Raw genomic sequence first — 19637 nt, forward strand, 5'->3', positions numbered from 1 at the left:
TGAATGGTGTTCTAAGTATTAAAAATTCAAAACAAATGCATACATCACTACAGACTGTAGAACTGCAATCCACAGTGGTGATCCTCTTACAACTACACTTAGAATAAAATTAAAACTCTTCGGCTAGTCTAGTCCCTGCCTGACTTACCACAGTGCTTCTGCCTCATTATGCATGCTCCAGTATACTGGTAATTATTTTAGGTTAATGAAAGGGCCGAATTCTTTATTCCTGAGATAATTTGCCATACTTGGAACCTGTTGCCTATAACATTCTTATTCCTGTTCCTTACGTAGCTGGCCCCTTGTCACTCTTCAGATTTGCCCTACATAGTACCTTTTCATAGTGGTTTTCTGTAATAATTGTTTCCAAAAAAGCTCCCACCACTCACACAATTCTCTCAGTGCATCCTGTTTGCTCCCTCCATTATCCATATTACTGCTTCTAATACTACATTGCCAGAACTTTCAATGTATTAACGTTCTCTATTTTATTCAACGTTGTTTCCTTATCATGTCTGGAATGTAGAAGGCACTCAAAATGTTCCTGATGCATGATGAAATCTAGTTTGAATAAATCTGAATAAATAAATTGAGCTCTTTGCTTTCAAATAAATAATAGAATTGAATCGTGGTAGACACAATATTAGATCTCACTCTAAGATACTTTTTATCCGTCAAGTTCTAGTGAAATGTTGCTTTAAGCTCTGGCATTTTAATGTTGAAAAAGCTTTATGCAAACACCATCATTGTCTCTAAAATATTTTGTATTTGGTTACCCTCCAGCGTAGTTATTAATAAAACTATCACAGCTGTTTCATAATGTCTTTATTAATCCCATTAACTCTGAGTTAATTCACATCTTCAGAAAACAAATACAAATAAAAGAATTCCCAACAGAATATTCAGTTGCAGTGTTGGCAAATACCAAAGAAATCAATCAAGACAGCAGTTTACTCAAAGCTTCATTTATAAAGGTATAATCAACCACATTTCTTAATCCCTTTGTCAGGAAGAATAAATGTTCAATTTGCTTTCTGACTACTTGCTCAAGAACCAAACACCTGTACTGTGTAGATACAGAATTAATCATTCTACCATCCATATACATCTTTTCTCAGTATGTTGATCTTGCCATTATCGTTCTCAGCTTACTTTCTAAAGACTTTTTCTATGGTTTCTAAGAAAGTTTACATTTGATATAAGCTACATATGTTTACACATTGAAATGACACACTGTTGAGATCACATTTTTTTCATTAAGGATGTGTTCAAGTTCAAGTTACTTATATTGAATATTTACATAATTACAGACCATTTGGTTATTCTTCTGTTAGTAAAAGAATACATTTAGTATTTGAAATTCTCAAATCACACATAAAATATATGTTAATCTTGACTAAGGATAAAAACAGCAATTGAATAATGAAAGTTATGAGAAATTTAAATGAAACCTCTGACCTTGAAATGTTAAAGAAAAATAATCAGCTACTAAAACAAGGAAACAAACAAGCTATGAAAACAATGAAATATAGCACGTAAGCTGAAAGAGAATGTGCTTGATGTAAATAGTGAAAAATAAAAATGTACTTTAGTAGCACAGAATGTGTAAGAAAAGGGAAGAAACCAGAAAAAGTAAGATTAATGTCGATGAAAAGATAATACGGAGGGTAAGAAAAAAAAAAGGAAATGTGGCACACAATGGATCTGGTCAAAAACAAAAAGCAAAAATTGGGGAAGAAAAAATTGGGAAGGTAAAAATATAAGAGAGAAAGTAACATAAAGAAAAGACCAGAGGAAGCCTGTAGGGGAACTAAGTGAGGTGTAAAGGGAGATTGGAAACAATGAAGAAAATGTTCACCCTAAGGATAATTACACATATTCATTAAATATGACCATTATATTTTATATGCTGTAGAATAAATAGCCAAGTCCCTGGTTACCCCTGCAATACTGGAGCCATAATCACAAATCCTAAAGGAGCCTCACAAGCAGTAAAATTAATGAGACATCTGGTACTGAGAATATGCTTCCAGCTATAGTCCATTGATGCCATTATAGGAATGGAGCCAATGTTTCTAATTCTTCTTATCTTTCAAGAGTAAATGGGCATATTTGACATTTTATGCCACCTCCCCCTTAATCTATTATTCTCTTTTTTCCTTGCAAATAAAAACATTGATTTTGAGGGGACAGCAAGTGCTCAACTCTAGCAGTTATTTTCTGGGTCTTTTCATCTAGGGATGGCCTAGATGAATCAATGGAGAACAGTGAAAGCAAATCAGCATCACCAGGTTCTGGGACTATGGCAGAGCTTTTGTTTTTCTCAGAAAGATGGCTAATATAGATAGCATCTTCTCTTTATCCCCCTTCCTTCCTTAAATAGGAGGTCATATTCAGACCCGTAGCAGCCATCTTAGGTCCATTAGAACTGATATTACTGGGTGACTGAATCAGCATTACCGTCTATTAATTCTGAATTGTGTGTCTGTGTGTGTGTGTGTGTGTGTGTGTGTGTGTCTGTGTGTGTGACAGAGAGAGAGAGAGAGAGAGAAGTGAACACATTCAGATAAGCTACTATTAGTCAATTATTCCATCAGTTGAAGCCAAATATACTCTAAATGATATAGTAGAACTCTGATTGTGGTGTGAATTATTTTAAGTATTACTCGTATCTTCATACTATTTTTTGACAGACAACATATGTCAGCAGGACAGACACTGACCATAGACCACAAAACTGTGACCTCAACATATTGATTCATTTTGTCATATTAGGCAAAATTTTCCCATTCTAAATGAATGTTTTGCATTCAAAGTAACTGTTTATAAATAACTAAATTTATTCTAAAGAACTCTATTTTTTTTAGTTTTTTATCCTTATGGAATAAAGGATTTTTTTTATAGATAAGACTTTCAATTTGTATAAGTATATTCCTCAAGTTTTCCCAGTCTTTAAATGTTGTCCAAAGTGTCCCTTTTTTTATGTTTCTATTTATTTAACTTCCCTGTGTCCTCTGTGAAATTGGAGTTCAGTTCTTACTATAATCACAATTTGACTTCGAGAAGGAAAGGTTCCCAACTGTTCCCCAACTCCCACTTTGGACATGGCAGAGGGCATAGTATGGCGAGAACATTAAGGTTATACAGGGAGGAGACAAGGTGAAGTCATTGTAGGCAGAACCACAACCAGGATTTCGCAGGCTATCCTATAGGAAACTAAAGCCACCAATCAACACTCTTAAAGTAAAACATTGAGTAAGTGCCAAAAAAAGGCACACAGCACCTCTTTGGAATAAGTAATAAGGAGAACACAAAGTGCCATCACAATAAAGAAGGATATGGTGAAATAAGAACTTTGGGCACATTGGGAAGAATCCAAAGACCTTGCACGATACACAAAAAGGAAAGTAGCCTGGGATAGGTGTAAAATTGATCTCAAATTTACATTGGCCTAGAAAATTTCAAGCCACTTATCAGTGAGAAACTAAAAATTATATCTCTAACTAAAGGTATGTTATAATGTATATACTTACCATTTAATTAGATATTTAATAAAGTGTATATAGTTTTCATTCATCAGTTGTAATNTCTTTTATTTTTTCACACCATTCTAAGATTATATTTTAAATAGCAAATTATCCATTCTGGGTTTTGTTGTTGTTACTTATAATGTACAATAAAATGTTAGGATGTTATTTTGTAATTATCCTAATCTACATCTCTATATAATTTTGTAGAACATATATAAGTTTGTATACATTTTTGGATAGTTTTCTTCAACATAGATATTTCTTTACTGAATATCAATTGGGTTGTTTTAGTTACACTTTGATGTCAGATAACATAGTGAATTGTTACTTTACAAAACTTGTTTTTGTATTTCCTCAAGAATAATGACATATTTAATGGAAAATCTCTTTCCTGTGCCTGTTTCAAGCTGATATGAGAAACTGTCCCCATGCCTTTGTACTGTCAATAAGTTTTCTTGTTTGTCCACAAAGCAAACTTAGAGTTCAAAGCCAGAGTGCATATTGTCTGTTTTCTTATGTTTTCTCCAGCTACAATAACAAACAAATATTTGTTCTTTACAATTTTACTCTTTCCCATGGAATTTATGCAAGCCCAAGAAAATAGTCTAGAGGCATATTTTATCTAGTGCCACATAACTCCCATATACATCACAATCTAGAAGTAAAATATTTGAAAGAACAATTATGTTTAACGTGCTTCTCCTTTGTGTATTTTTGGTCAGCTCTAAGGCATTTCTTTTAGACTCTGCTCTGTGATTCTGTGGTTGAGTTTGCAGTACATCGCCTGATGCCTTCTTTTATGATTCTGACACTTGTGGAGGATTAAAGTGGAGTTGTAGACACTTGTGGGCATTAAAATTTATGGGGAAAGGAGAAACTTCCTATCTCTAGGCTCCACATCACATCAGCTGGAGAGCACATCTTCCAGTGTGTTTTGTCATTGTTAGCAACAGCCATAGTGTGACTCTCAGAAGTTCTAACACCTGCCAACCACATCCTTTAGTTGCTATCTGAGATCTTCACTCTAAGAACAGAGTGCCATGGTCTCTTCTGAGAGATTTGAGCACTAGCTATGTGGTACGTTTCTCAGAGATCTGATCGTATAGCATGATGATAAGTTCCTGTGGTCAGTTTCTATTTTGTTTTCTCAGCCTAGAAGTGGTAACTGCTTCCTCCACTAATAATATCTGTGTTATATAAAAATCTCCCATTTTGGGGTCACCTGGGTGGCTTCATTGGTTAGGTGTTGACTCTTGGTTTTCGCTCAGGTCATGATCTCATTCATGGTTCATGAGATCAAGCCCTGGGTCATTCTCTGTGCTGGCAGTATAGAGCTTGCTTGGAATTCTCTTTCTCTCCCTCTGCCTTGCCTCAGCTCTGTCTGTCTGTCTCTGTCTCTCTCTCTGTCTCTGTCTCTCTCAAAAATGAATATATAACATTTAAAAAAAAACATCTCCCTTGGGGCGCCTGGGTGGCTTAGTCGGTTAAGCGTCCGACTTTCGCTTAGGTCATGATCTCGCGGTTCGTGGGTTCGAGCCCCGCGTTGGGCTCTGTGCTGACTGCCAGCTCGGAGCCTGGAGCCTGTTTCAGTCTGTGACTCCCTCTCTCTCTGACCCTCCCCTGCTCAAGCTGTCTCTCTCTCTCTCTCTCCTAGAAATAAATAAAACATAAAAATAAATAAATAAAAAAAATTAAAAAAAATCTCCCATTTTTATCTTCCAACTTTGCTATAAGGTACAACTAATTCCCTCATTTGAATTATAATTGAGATTTTTTTCAGTTTCGCTGACAAAACTGTAAGGCATTTAAAGTGTTGAGTGTAATGATTTTAAATAGAGGTACATTGTGAAAGAATTCCCATCAATTTAGCTAACATTTCCATCATTCTAAAGCATTTGGTGGAAGAAATAGGCTTTATCCTTCACTCTTTAGCATACTAAGAGATCTAAGGTAGTTGTTACCTCTCCTCATTAGACTCAATGACCATGATGTCAGAAATGTAGTAGACTAGTGTAATCAGTCTAGTATGAAGGTGAGTAAGATCCAGGCAGACTAGAATATGGCAGAGAATATAAGAGTTGACGTAGCCATGAGGCAAGACTGTGAAGATTCTTGCTGCTGCAGTTGAGAACAAATATTTTGCTAACACTTGTAACTTGGTCTAGAACAAGGATTTGCAAATTAGAGCCACCAGACCAAATCCAGAAGGTGGCCTTTTTTTTTTTAAGTTTTATTGGAACACTATCATACTCATTCATTTATGTATTGTCTGTGGCTGGTTTTGTGCCATACCAATAAAATTGAGTGGTTTTCTTACAGACCATACATATATCCTGTAAATCCTGAAATAAAATATTTACTTTACGGCCCTTCACCAAAATATGTAGAGAGACACCGTATGTGAAATTCCTAGGACTGCTATAACAAAGTACCAGAAATTGGGTGACTTAAACAATAGAAAATTACCAACTCACATTTATGGAAGCTAGAATTTGAGACCAAGTCATCAGCAGGGCCATGCATACTCTGATAGCCCTAGGGAGGAATCCACCCAAGGATCTCTCTGAGTTTCTGGTGCTTATTTGGTTGATGGCCACATAATCCCAATTTCCAGAGGTTGTTCTTCCTGTATGCATGTGTTTGTCCAAATTGTCCCTTTTCATGAAGCTCTCAATCCTATCAGATAAGCGACCCACTCTACTCACATTCTACCCAAAATTCACAGCAACTTTATTTCCAAATAAAGTCACATTCTGAGTTACTCGTGATTAGGACTTGAACACATGAATTTGGGGACATGATTCAACCTAGCATTCCTTGTCCAGAAAAATATAGGCTAACTCAATAACAACCTGTATATTTCAGAGGCTCTATTGCCTCATTTCTAAAATTTGCCTCAGCTGGAAAAGCAGCTGAAAGTTATATCACTCCCTGTTTAAATTTACACTAATCCACTGTTGAGCCTCCAGGTCCATTCACCTGCTACATGGGCAAAAGAGCAATTTATTTATTTATTTATTTATTTATTTTTAATTTTTAAATTTTTTTATTTTTTTTGTTTTATTATATTTTTCAAAATGGCAATTTAAATAAAGTTGTGATTGGAGCCCTTAGCTCTGCATTTCTGAACTCTTTGACAGCAAAACTCACCTCCACAGTTTGCACTGGAACGTGACATTGCTTTCTCTAGAATCATTTTCAGAGGCTTCATGTGTTTTTGTTGTTTTTTTTTCTGCCATGATAATCTACCCCACGAGTATAAGAGCCAAATGTGGGATTCTTCTAGTTTCTAAATATAAACTATATTATTAGAAACTGTCTACATAACTGTAAGATATTTATACAAACACACTGACCACACCATAAGATGAATTTGGGTCAAAGCTACCTTTTTGAACTGACTTTCATAAACTTCAGTGTAGCCAAGGGACCGTGATGCCATTTTTAATTTCTAGGTCCTAGTGTCAACTCAGAGTTAATGTCTAGAAATCTACCAGATCTTCCTTTTCCATGGTGCACAGTAACAATCTAGAAAAGTTTGCAAGACCCTTTGGAGAAAGCTTAGAGGAAGATTTATAATTTATATTATCTGAAGAAACTCTGACATCCCTTCCAAATAAACTGAAAACTGAGTGAAAGGCTGTGACTGTCCACTGTGATGATTCAAACATTTATTTATTTTGGGAGAGAGAGAGAGAGAGAGAAAGGGTAAAGAGAGAATCTGAACCAGGCGCCGAGCTCCCAGCGCAGAGCCCCATGTGTGGCTCTAACCCACAAATTGTGAGATCATGACCTGAGCTGAAGTCAGCTGCTTAACTGACTGAGCCACCCATGTACCCTCTACTGTGATGAGGCAAATAAAGTTTCTGCCTTGTCCAGAGTTTGTGTCTCATAGATCATGTGATGCTTTAATAGGTCAACAATCTATTTAAATCTTTGAATCCTGCAATTCATTGGCATCTGCCAAAGATCTAGAAGAGTCAAGTCATTCTCATTATTTGTTTCTAAGGTGCATTTGATAATGTGTGTGCCCCTTCTTCATTTATACATAAATGTTTTGTCATGCATGTGTCATTCTGAGATCTCTCATCCTCCCTGTAAAAAGAAAGCCCATCTCAGTGGAGGCATTTCTACCATCTTCCTCACCCTACACAGGACTGCAGACATTGTGCCTTTCAGTGATGCTACCCTCCATTTTGGTTTAGTCATGTATTACCAATGCTTTAGAGAAGGAAATGTCCTCTGAGCTCTTTTGCTATATAATCAGAGAGCAGATGGCACAGGACACATCTAGTTCTATATTCCTATTTCCCTAAGCTTTTGGATTTTTCCCTCTATATTATGTTAGACAATTTCTGATATTTCAGCTTCACTGAGTGTTGGCAACCATTAAGCCCAGATTTCAGTCAACAAAGCAAACAAATTATTAGAGCAGATTTAACATATTAAATCCAGAATCTCCAGGAAGTATAGCCATATCAACAATTCTGGCCCCATCCAGTGATACATTCTGTATTCTTTCAAAATACATCCTTAGAATGATTTCCCACTCATATCCTGCAGGCTGCCATAATATAAATCACCAAAATCTGAGCCCTTTTTTTCTAGTAACATCATTTCCCTTTATTATTTCCTCAGCTATCATAATGGTTAAACTGCTTCTTGCAGTTACTAATCTTTGGTTTATTTCACCATCCCTCTTTTGCTATTTTAGCCTTCCAACATCATCTATTTAACCAACCTATCATATTGAATTTCCCTCTCTTTGATGTTGTTTATGTTCCCTGGCAGGACACAGACTAATTGAGTTACAGATGAATGTATCCAAAACCAAAAAAATTCGAAATGGAGATAATTTGGAATATGCTACAGTGATTGTAGTCTTACTGACATTGTTTTTAATGTTTACCTCTAGAGTTTTCTGTTTTGGTAGGTAAATTAAGTGAATAGCTACATTTAATAGTGAAAATGAAAATCAGTTATCATCTCATTCAACTTTCCACCAGCTTTAACACATCTCATACAGTTCTGATTGAAAGTTTCATTTTCTATTATTAGAAAGATCAAAATTTTAGATGTTTGTAATTCTCATATTCTGCTTATTTATCTTTTTTTTTAATTTCTAATCATTATTTCTTTCCTGCCTATTGGACTTGAATACATGGATGACATACACAGATGACAAGCACCTGGTTCAGTGTTTGAACACAGGTTTCTAAAGTCTTAATCCATTTCCTTTCATAGCTCTCAATATTTTAGGTTGCTTCAATGAAACATTTGAACTTATTGATTAAAAAAAATCTGATCCACTTAACTGAAAATACATTAACATTAGAAATTTCTGGTCACCCTCCTCCCACTTTTCTACCTCTTGAAGAATATTTGTTCAATTATCATCTTTCTTTTTGGCTGATGAGAGTATCTGAAAGTAGGTAATGGAGTACAAAATATGATGAATGTACCAAATGTCAGGAATTCAGATGTCTGAATTGTGAATAGAAAGATAGGCAAGATGTTCTTCTTCTTCTGGCACCTGGGTGGCTCAGTTGGTTAAGTGTCCAATTTCAGCTTAGTTCATCATCTCATGTTCACGAGTTCAACCGCTGCATCAGGCTCTCTGCTGTCAGCTCAGAGCTTGCTTCAGATCCTCTGTCCTACCTCTCTGCCCCTCCCCAGCTCATGCTTGCTCGCTCTTTTTTCTCTCTCTAAAAATAAATAAACATTTTAAAAAAAAAGATGCTCTTCTTCTTCCAGATAATCATTCAATATAGTTGAAAATGTATACCTTACAAAATCTGATAAGTAAACTACAAAGTCAGCCATTAATAAGAAAATAATGATGTTTATAAAACACAGATAGGAATATGATATTCTTCATAAAATCCTTCAATGTCCTCCCATTGGCCTTGGATAAAATTCAGTTTCCTCAGGTGGTTAAGAGGGCTCTCACATCCTGATCTCTGCCCTAGTGTCACTACTTTCCAGTCTTCATCTTGTACTCTGTGCTCTAGCCGGATCACTGGAACTTCTGCAGGTTTTTACAGTGCATGGTGTTCTTTCGTCTGGGCCTCCTCTACCTACTGACCCATGCACACTCACCCTTATTGTCTACTTGGCTAACACCACATCATCCATCAGTTTTCAGCTCAATATCAGTTATTTACATAGATTCCCTTTGCTTCCTTACACAGATTAAGGGGAATTACTTTATACACCCAAGGACCTCTTTTATAACTCTCACTAATGTTGATTTTAGCTGTATGTTTACAATCTACTTTCCCAAGCAAAAGGTAAGCCCCATGACAACATCGTGGATGTTTTATGTGGCAAAAACATGGACTGTGATTGACATGTATGCTGAGTGCCTAGCAAAGTGCCTGGATTGTTTTAGGCAAAATCAAATAAACCATTTATTGCATGAATAAACATGCATTTGATAGAATGGATGTAGCCCACAGATTTGGATAATGGATGAAAATTATTAGATATTTTAGGACAGATGAACTAAAATTAATTGAATGATAAAAGGTGATTTTTAATGGAAAGAGACATTTAAGTGGGAACTAGAGAGATAAGGAAAAGTATGGCAGAACAAAGTGGACTTTTCCCTGAGATGGATAACATATGAATAGGTTCAACAATGAAGAGAAAATACATTCTTCCTTTTGGGGAGAACTGATGAATTACTAGTGTTTTCACTGACAAACATTTTTAACCTTCCATCTGTTGTGATCTTATGACTCTAGATTCTTTAGAATAGTTCCATTGTTTGTATTTCTTTGATTGTTTTAAGTGTATTTTTTTTCTGAAATCTAGTGTGTTATATATTTTGTAGTTATTCATGACTTAAAAATACATAAGATACATTTGTTTAAAATTAACACTTTCTCATTGATCCCAGTTGACTCCAGAATCAGCAGTTCTGTTTGCTAATTTTACTTGTTATCAACAAGGTCATTATTGGCATTTTGGTTTGGTGATTCATCTTCACTGTGTAGAACTTCTCTGGGACCTAGAACTCAGTTTGTGTTTGTGGCCTCTGGGCACTGCATGCCATTCTCCTTTGTTGTCTTGGTTACCTCCAAAACTCATAAATTTTCAAATAATACTAGTCACTCCAGACCTCCAGAGAAAGAGGAAGGTTTGCCCTCCTCCACTTAAGTACCATTTAACTTGTAGTAAGTCAGGAAGTAAATTCAAACAAATGTATTGATGTGATTTTATAATAATGTATCTATTTAGCCGAATACTTTAATTATAGATATATGTTTTCTTGACATATATTTTAAAAAGAGTTAAAAATTATTTTAGAAAATAATCTCAATACCTACCGGACCAGTTGACTTACTAAGAACACTTTTATTAGTAGTACATAGATTTCCATAGAAATGTATGCATCCTTGCCAAACAGCAAATATTTTTTTACATTTATTTACAAAATAATTTAAAATCAAATGAGAGTAATTAATCATAGACTTTTTAATGAGAATAATTTTAGTGCTCATCTCGTATAGGAGGATTAGGAGGAACTTAACTGAGGAACAAGGGGGAGAAGAAGGGGGAAATGGTGGGGGAAAGGGAGAGAGGCAAACCATGAGAGACTCTTGATGCTGACAAAGACTGAGGACTGATGGATGTGGGGGGGAGGGGGGGATGGGCATGGAGGAGGGCACTTGTGGGGAAGAGCACTGGGTGTTATGTGGAAACTAATTTGACAATAAACTATTTGTAAAAAAAAAAAAGTTTTAGTGCTCATCTAACTGACTTTAAAGATGACAAAATTTTAAATAAGCATTTATCTAATGCCATAGTATATTCATTAAACCTATCCTGTATATTGTTGTGAATAGGTTTATGTTTGTATGAATATTATATAAACTACTTACATTCATTAGAGTGCTGCACATTTCTATTTTATTTTAGATTTGTTTTTATATATACTTAAAAACATCTTAATTAATCCCTATACTTTCTTTTGAAAACTATTCTGTGTCTCCATACTATATTTTATACTCCATTGTATTTCGTAAAACTGTTTTATCTCAGTACTTTTTTTTTTGGCTTTCTCCTGAAATTTTACCTTAAGGCCTTTTTGAGCAGTTGAGTTTAACTTGCCAATCGATAATTTAAGGTTTTTATAAAAAGCATTCATTTCTTCTCCAGGAGCTCATTGCCCTAGTATCATAAAAACAGCAATCAAGGAAAAAAATCCACTCTGAGATCATGTGGCAAGGCATTTCCTATATCATCTTTTTTCCCCCAAAGTTATGGGCATAAATTTCTGTCAGAACCCTTAAATTGTTTCAAAAAGTTCTTGAAGAAAAGGTTTATAAAGCACAAATTAATATACACAGATATGTTATGGACCTTTTATTGTTTTACTGTTCTTGGAAAATAATTATATGAATACATTGATACATATTAACATATCATCTGGTTTTACATAAAATGCATTTATACATATAGGATGTATTGGGAACAAATGTAAAGTATCTCTAGAGCATGGTTTCAATGTTTTAATAATATTTAAGATATTTTTCTTCTAAAAAAGTAGTGTAGAGTTTCCCCCAAATATGGAATGACAGGTACCAAAATGTCTAGATCTTCAGTAAGTTTGCTATGTCAGGGAAGAAGAGTCATCTATTATCTACTTGGTTTCCATTGTAAAGTTGGGGTTACATGGCTGTCGGGATTTTCCTGATCCGGTACTGTCCTTCAGTATAACAATTGTAGGGGAGGACAAATCATGTTCCCTCTACTCGTCTGAGTTGTCCTATAATAAAAGACATGTTAACAAAATAATTGTCCTATAATAAAAGACATGTTAACAAAATAAAAACAAACAGAACTTTATTAACTTGTATACTTCATACCTACGTGGGAGATACAGAAAGGAAAAGGAGCCACTCCCTGAGGTGGCTTAGAATTCAGACAAAAAATACTATCTTAATAGGGAAGGGGAGGAGTAAATTTACTTCTCAGGGAGGAGTAAATGATTTTTAGGGAAAATGAATGTACCTGTAGAATAGATGTGAGATACGATAGTTTGTGCAAAATTTGTCACTTGCGGTGCAGACTTCCAGTCTCTTGTCCTGTGATGAGTCAGTCTTCCCTGGATGCTGAAACTCCAGGAGAGGGGATTTATGACAACTGATTTCCTTGTGAGGTATCTGTCTTTAGGCATATGAGGGAAGTTCAGAGAAAGCCACTCCCTGCATTTGCTATTTTTCAAGTGCCTACAGCTCAAAACAAGCAGTATACTTAAGTGCCCTGTTTTGTCATGGCATTGCCTGAATTCCTACTGATCTATTTGGGGTGACATGAATTCTGCTACTCTTCATAGTAATATGGAAATAAGTGATCCATGACAAGTATTTAAGATTGAGAATTAGAGAAAAAAATAGCTAACTGTGTAGTGTATGTAAGTTTAATCAATATTTAATATTATAAAATTCATTGACAAAAACTAGAAAAATAGTTATAATTTATATTTTAAATTTTATTTATGCTATATTTTAAATTCATGGTTTTTGTAAATACAATTCAGTTTTCTTACTTGAAATTTATTTATTTTTTAAATTTTTTAATGTTTTATTTATTTCTGAGAAACTGAGAGAGAGACAGAGAGACAGAATGAGCAGGGGAGGGTCAGAGAGAGAGGGAGATACAGAATCTGAAACAGGCTCCAGGCCCTGAGCTGGCTGTCAGCACAGAGCCTGACGCGGGGCTCAAACCCACAAACCGTGAGATCATGACCTGAGCCGAAGTCAGAAGTTTGACTGAGCCACCCAGGCACCCCAATCTTACTTAATTTAAATATGTAATATGGGAAGCAGGATGATTAGCATTTATCACATATAATAAAAAGTATAATTTACATATAGCACAAGTCAGCAATGCTTTAAATACTTTTAGTTTTGCTCTTTTGTTGTGGTGATATAATCATATTGAAAAGGCACAAAACCAAACGCAAAACAACTAACAGTTCTTTCTTCAGAGCAAAGACATTCCAAAAGCCACTTCATTCCTTTTGCCTTCTAAACAAAGCTTATTGAGATAGGTAGCCACTTGTTTGAACTGCCTCCAAGATGTTACATGGTTCCAATAGAGAGCTTTTTGCCTTACCTGCAGCCAGCTAGTAAACCTAACTTAGATGTACTATAGGCCTGTTCTTGGTATTCTGTGATTCATGGACTTCAGTGGCCATTCAGTGATCAGGAACTTGAGTACTGACTTTAGATTTCATGTTTGTAGTATTGCACTCGCTCACACTGCAGAATCTCTATTCACACAGAGAAAATTTCTTTCTTCTGCTTCTAATCCACTAGATTATAGCTTCCATTATTAATAATAGCTTAGTTTACTCTAATTACCTGTGTTTGTGCAATATATATATGCATAAATATTGTATAATAGTATAGTAGGTGGAGTGTATACACTGTATATAAGTATATAATGTGTATGCTATACTATATACATACATATATAATATATACTATGCATGTAATTACGATATACACACATATACATATATACACATATACATATACTATATATACCTATATACATATATACATGTATTACATATACTATATATACATATATAGTATGTGTATATGTATATATTACTACATATATATTATATTTGTGTATCCTCAAAAAGAGCAACTCATTACTCTACACCATTTAAAAAAAGGTAAAACAAAACAACTTACTTTTAAAATCCTTTTAATTCCTGATATCCTGACATTTGAACATCTAAACAAATGATACAAAAACAACGATCGAATCAAATCCAAAAAATAGAAAAAAAGGAAAAGTTTCTCGTATAAACTGAGCAAAGTAGAGAAAAAAATGCAAGAAACTGGAATCATTTAAAGGGTAAATATATTTTTAAATTGCTATGTATTGCCTTTAAGAGTTTTTTCTCTGCATCTTTTACACATTGTTATATTCTTAATATAATTTTTAAATTTTGCTTTTTTACATAATGTAACTTTAAAAACTTTCCAAATTTCCATAGATATGTTTTATAAGCCTCATTTTTAGTGTTTTAGAATATATTTTACATGGGTTAACCATGGGTTAACTGTACTACTCCCCCACTGTGATCTTTTCATTGTATCTAATTTTTCATTATGTTTAAACTAGACATGAAAAAATTTTCATATTGTTTTTATACCGATTATCTCAAGATAGATTCTCAGGAAGTGAAATTATTAAAAACACACAACTTAAAGGTGTTGCATATCATAGAACTGCTTTTCCAAATTGTTGCCCCAATATTTACCTAGTTATGTATAACAATGTCCATTTTCCCATATTTCAGATTTTCATTGACTTTTTTAAATAAGAGCAGAGTTAAAGAAAGTTACTTTATCTTTTTTGTCCTCATATGTTCATCCTAAACATGGCAGGAGGTAGGAAATAAATATGTGACTTCATGAAAGAAATACCATTGTTATTTCATTTTTCATTGATCACATGTTAACAGGTTTTTTTTTCTTAAATTTGTATTAGTCATTGTCATTTTTTAAAAATATCTACTCTCATATTTACTCTGACATTGTGAAACAAAGACTATCAGAAGAAAAAAAGTATTTTATGTGTCAGGAAAAGAACATGCAGTAGTAAAAAAAATTCCCTGAGTGATTGGCCAGGGGAAAAACAAGATGGTTTTTAATTCTAGAAAGGAGGGATAAATAACTCGTTAAGGATAAAACAAATTCTAAATATGTCAGAATGAAGCCATATATCTGGACACAATTGGTTAAAACAAATCTCATTGTTAGTTTTAGCAGCGGTTTGGCACACATGGTCACCCGAAGTCCAGGATTCTGCCAGTTGTGGTAGAAAATCAGATCCAATTGGAATTCCCTAAGGAAGTGCTCATATAGGTGGATTTTTTTTTTTACAATATAGCAGAAAGTTAGTGTTTTTGATGTTGACTTGAAATAGCAACATATTAATTAAACATTTTAATCTACTATTGGTTAAACTTGATTGAAAGATTTTAACATCTGTTGTTTTGAACTGGTGTAAAAACATTGTGTGTGTGTCTGTGTCTGTGTCTGTGTGTGTTCTATTTTATGAATAGATAAAGCTACCAACATTCTCCTGTGATTTCAGTTTCCTTTCAGACAATGAAGTTTTTTTTTTCCCACCCATATTTTACAAAGGATCAGTATCTCAGAATCAACTGCCAAAGAAATTGTTACATATCTCACACACACACACACACACACACACACACTTATTGGAATTGAGGCAAGGTTTAAAATAAAAGGGTTTTGGGAATACACTCACTTGGCCACTGGAAGAATAACTTTTTTCAAGTAACTGAGAGAGTGGGGGATTGGGTTTGTTAGTTTGGTTATTTGTTGATTTGTATGCAAATCCCATCACTGTGGATTATGGGTAGGCAATTGACACGAGGTTTTGATAATACAGATCTTCCTTTAAATCACAGGTCCACCAGTTTGTTCAAATAGTATGAGGCTAACCCTTTCAAAAAATGATTTAACATATTTAATTGTTCAAGATAGTGTACCATATAACAATTCACTCCATTCTTGTTCTATCGTTATTCTAGTTTAAAACTGGTGCTTGTTTAAATCTTGATACTTTTGTATTCACTTCCCTTGAGTGTTTCAGTTAGTTGAAGTTTTTCAGTTTCTAATTACATGTTCATTGCTATCAATTATTTAAAATTTTGATTAAATTTTCATGGATATAATTTTTGTATTCTTTTGATGACTTACTGATACTTTATTTAGAAGTTTAACACAAGAATATCAAAGCTAATTGCCTTCTATCATTTTGCGTGGGAACTAAATTTTATTAACTTATTTCCTGGTTACAGAGTTATACATATACATATCAGTGTATTTGTATATCATTGTGGGAAATCTGAGAAAACCAAAGAAGTGAAAACAAATACTAAATAAATATTTCACATATTTACCACTAGGAAGTAAACCTAAGAACATTCAAAATCATCTTTTTCAAGACCTTTTACATATATAATTTATATACTGAAATAATATATAATTATTGTTTTGTAACATTGTTTTTTTTCCCCACTAATTTTATACTGCTCCTGCTGTCTTATCCTCTGGATCACCTTTATCCTGTTTAATATTTTCTAACCCTTAATCAGCTTCTGACTTATGATATAGTGTATTTACTATGTTTACTGTTTATCTTTCTCAGATTATAAATTCCACAAAGGTGAGAATATTTTATTTTTCCATTGATCATTGATATATATTCACTATATATGTGTGTGTATATATATGTATGTATATGTGTATATGTATATGTGTATACACATATATACACACACAAAAATATTCAGTAAATGTGGAATAACTGAATAAGTGGATGGTTTCAAATAGTAACCACATTTAAGTGAGACTCTATCAGTTTACTGAGATGTTTGCATAGATGGGCCTCTAGGGAACCAATCTGGGGGAAAAAAAAAATGAAGCAAAGAAGCTTCTGAGGGCAAGAGGAAGGATGCAGAAATGTTCCATCTGTCTCCAAGTGAGGACATTCTACTTGACAGAGGCCACTACTCCCCTTGCCCCAAAGCTGCAGTGGTTAATGTCCAGCCTCACTTCAGTCCTTACATTGTTGACTAAAGATCCAGAGTTCTGTGAGAGATTGCTAGCATGGGTAAACTCAATTCCATGGTCTGAAATCTAGTTATACACGTGAGAAGTATAAACCTCTCCTTGGCTTCAAAACTGAGAGACAGCCACCATAAATTATGCTACCCTTAAGAATATCAAACTTCAGAGTAAGTTCATTCCACTAAAAAAAATAAAAAGTCATCTTAAAATATACTGAATACGGGGAAAGCCAAAAGAATTAAAATCCAGGTATTCATATTTACATGTCTGTTCACCTTTGACATGTTGACATAGGAACATATTAAAAGGTATTCTTAAATATTCATTTTAAAAGATTTAATCCTTCCAAGATTGGACTTGTGATGCTTCTGTAGAAATTTAAATATATCTGTTTATCTCAAGCTATAAGATACTAATTTATTCCACTATTTAAATGCAGTGATTTATTGATTATTGTTTGTTCTTATATTATAATCTGCTTTAAGAAGGAAGATCACATTGTTATTGCTTGCAGTCAATTTAGTTAAAAGCAAGTACTTATTATTCCATCTGTTCTAAATATACTACATAACTTTATTACATCATTACTTTAGACTTTTGAAGATGTTCTTGCAGTATGAGACAGTAGAATATGACAAATTAGGTTAAATATATGTGTGTATATATGTGCCTTTTTTATGTGTGAAATTTCTTTCTCCTTAGGTTATAGATTTTGCCTTCTGAGTTTTTAACCCTCTTTTTATCAAATTATTTTCACATATAATCCAATCCTTTTCCAATATTATAAAATGAAGAATTCTTTCCTTCTCTCTCTCTCTCTGTATATACACACACAAATATATACATATATATCAAATGTGTGTACATATAATTTATGCACTTACACATTTGGGTGAGAAATATACATTAAAATTACAAATAATAAAATATATCATAGTTTGTATGAAAAATTTTATTCTAAAAATGTATTTCTAAAGATAAGCAGGGTAGCTTTTTATACAGTAGCATTTTAATATTATTTTCTCTGAAATGATAAAAAAGGTCATGAAAATAATCCTGACAGCTCTCCAAAAACCACTTGCATTATCTTATTTTGTAACCAAAATGGATATTTATGAAAATTTAATGCAGATAATGAAGCATAGCATTATACTCTATCAATGAGGACACCAATCATGTGTAAAAATATAAAATGAAAGGACTGTAATTTAACGGACTACACATAAATAACACTCTTATCATTGTGCTTAGCCTGGTTTCCCAGGGAAACAAGAATTATAAAACTACCTAGTGCTTTCACAGTCCAGGTAGCAAATAAAAGTTAAATAACAATTATTACTATTAAGGTATCCATCAGACTGTCAGTCTCTGTAATGTTAATAACTTCGGCCTTGGCAGCTGGTTTTTAGGAAAGTTTACAGTAATCTGAGTCTCAATGCTAAGTAAGAACATAAAATATCAAGAAAATAAAAACAAATCTATCAAACATAGAGATGTATAAAGGACAAGTGACAAGAAAATTGCAGCAACTTTGCATTTATTTTTCATTTTATTTTAAGAATAGGTGTCAAATTTTAAAACAAATTTTATGCATGCCCTCATTTTTGCAGGATATGTGAACCTTTTTAAAGATGCATATTGAAAAGAAATGTAATAAAATACATTACCCTTCTAACACATTTGCTTCCCAATTCAAAAAATAGCCAGTGGCACCTGGGTGCCTCAGTTGGTTAAGGGTGTGACTTCAGCTCAGGTCATGATCTCACAGTTCATGAGTTTGAGCCCCACATTGGGCTCTCTGCTTCCCATCCTCTGTCCTCCTCTCTCTCTGCCCTTCCTCCATTCATGCTCTCTCCCTCTCTGAAAAATAAATAAACGCTAAAAAGCATGCCCTGCAGATTCATAGTAACTGCCTCAATAATAAGTGTTCTCCAGCTTCCTCCTGAAGGTCCCTATAACCATCTTTCCTCATCAGAAATTTTCTGAAATCATCAGTTATAAACCCCATTCTTTCTCCTACCCATTTTAGTGTTCCCTTTCACCTCAGAATCATTGCCTGTCACTAATTTTCAGCAAAGTCCATGCCATCAAATAATCCCTGTCTGTATCTTTATTGTGGAAAAGTCTCATTTGTTGTCACTTGTCAATGTCACAGGTTTGTTTTAAAATTGGCTTATATTTTCCTTCTCGAGCTTTCTCTTATCATCTTCTTGGCACGTAATAGTTATCATGAAGAAAAATCTAAAATAATCAACTTTGTAATTTTTCACTCTTATCATTCTCTCTGCATTTAATAGAACGTTACATTTATCCCCTACCAGTGAAATGTACAAACTGCATTTTAATGACAGTAAAACAAAGATCCAAAATTCATTTTGGAAAACTATGTTTTGCCTAACAGAAGCGAATATATTCTTCTTATCTAAGGAAACATGTATCATAAGTGTGGGACTTATGTGCCTGATAATTTTTT

The sequence above is a fragment of the Crocuta crocuta genome, unplaced genomic scaffold (assembly GCF_008692635.1).
Source record: "Crocuta crocuta isolate KB4526 unplaced genomic scaffold, BGI_CrCroc_1.0 scaffold189, whole genome shotgun sequence".
Lineage (NCBI taxonomy): Eukaryota > Metazoa > Chordata > Mammalia > Carnivora > Hyaenidae > Crocuta > Crocuta crocuta.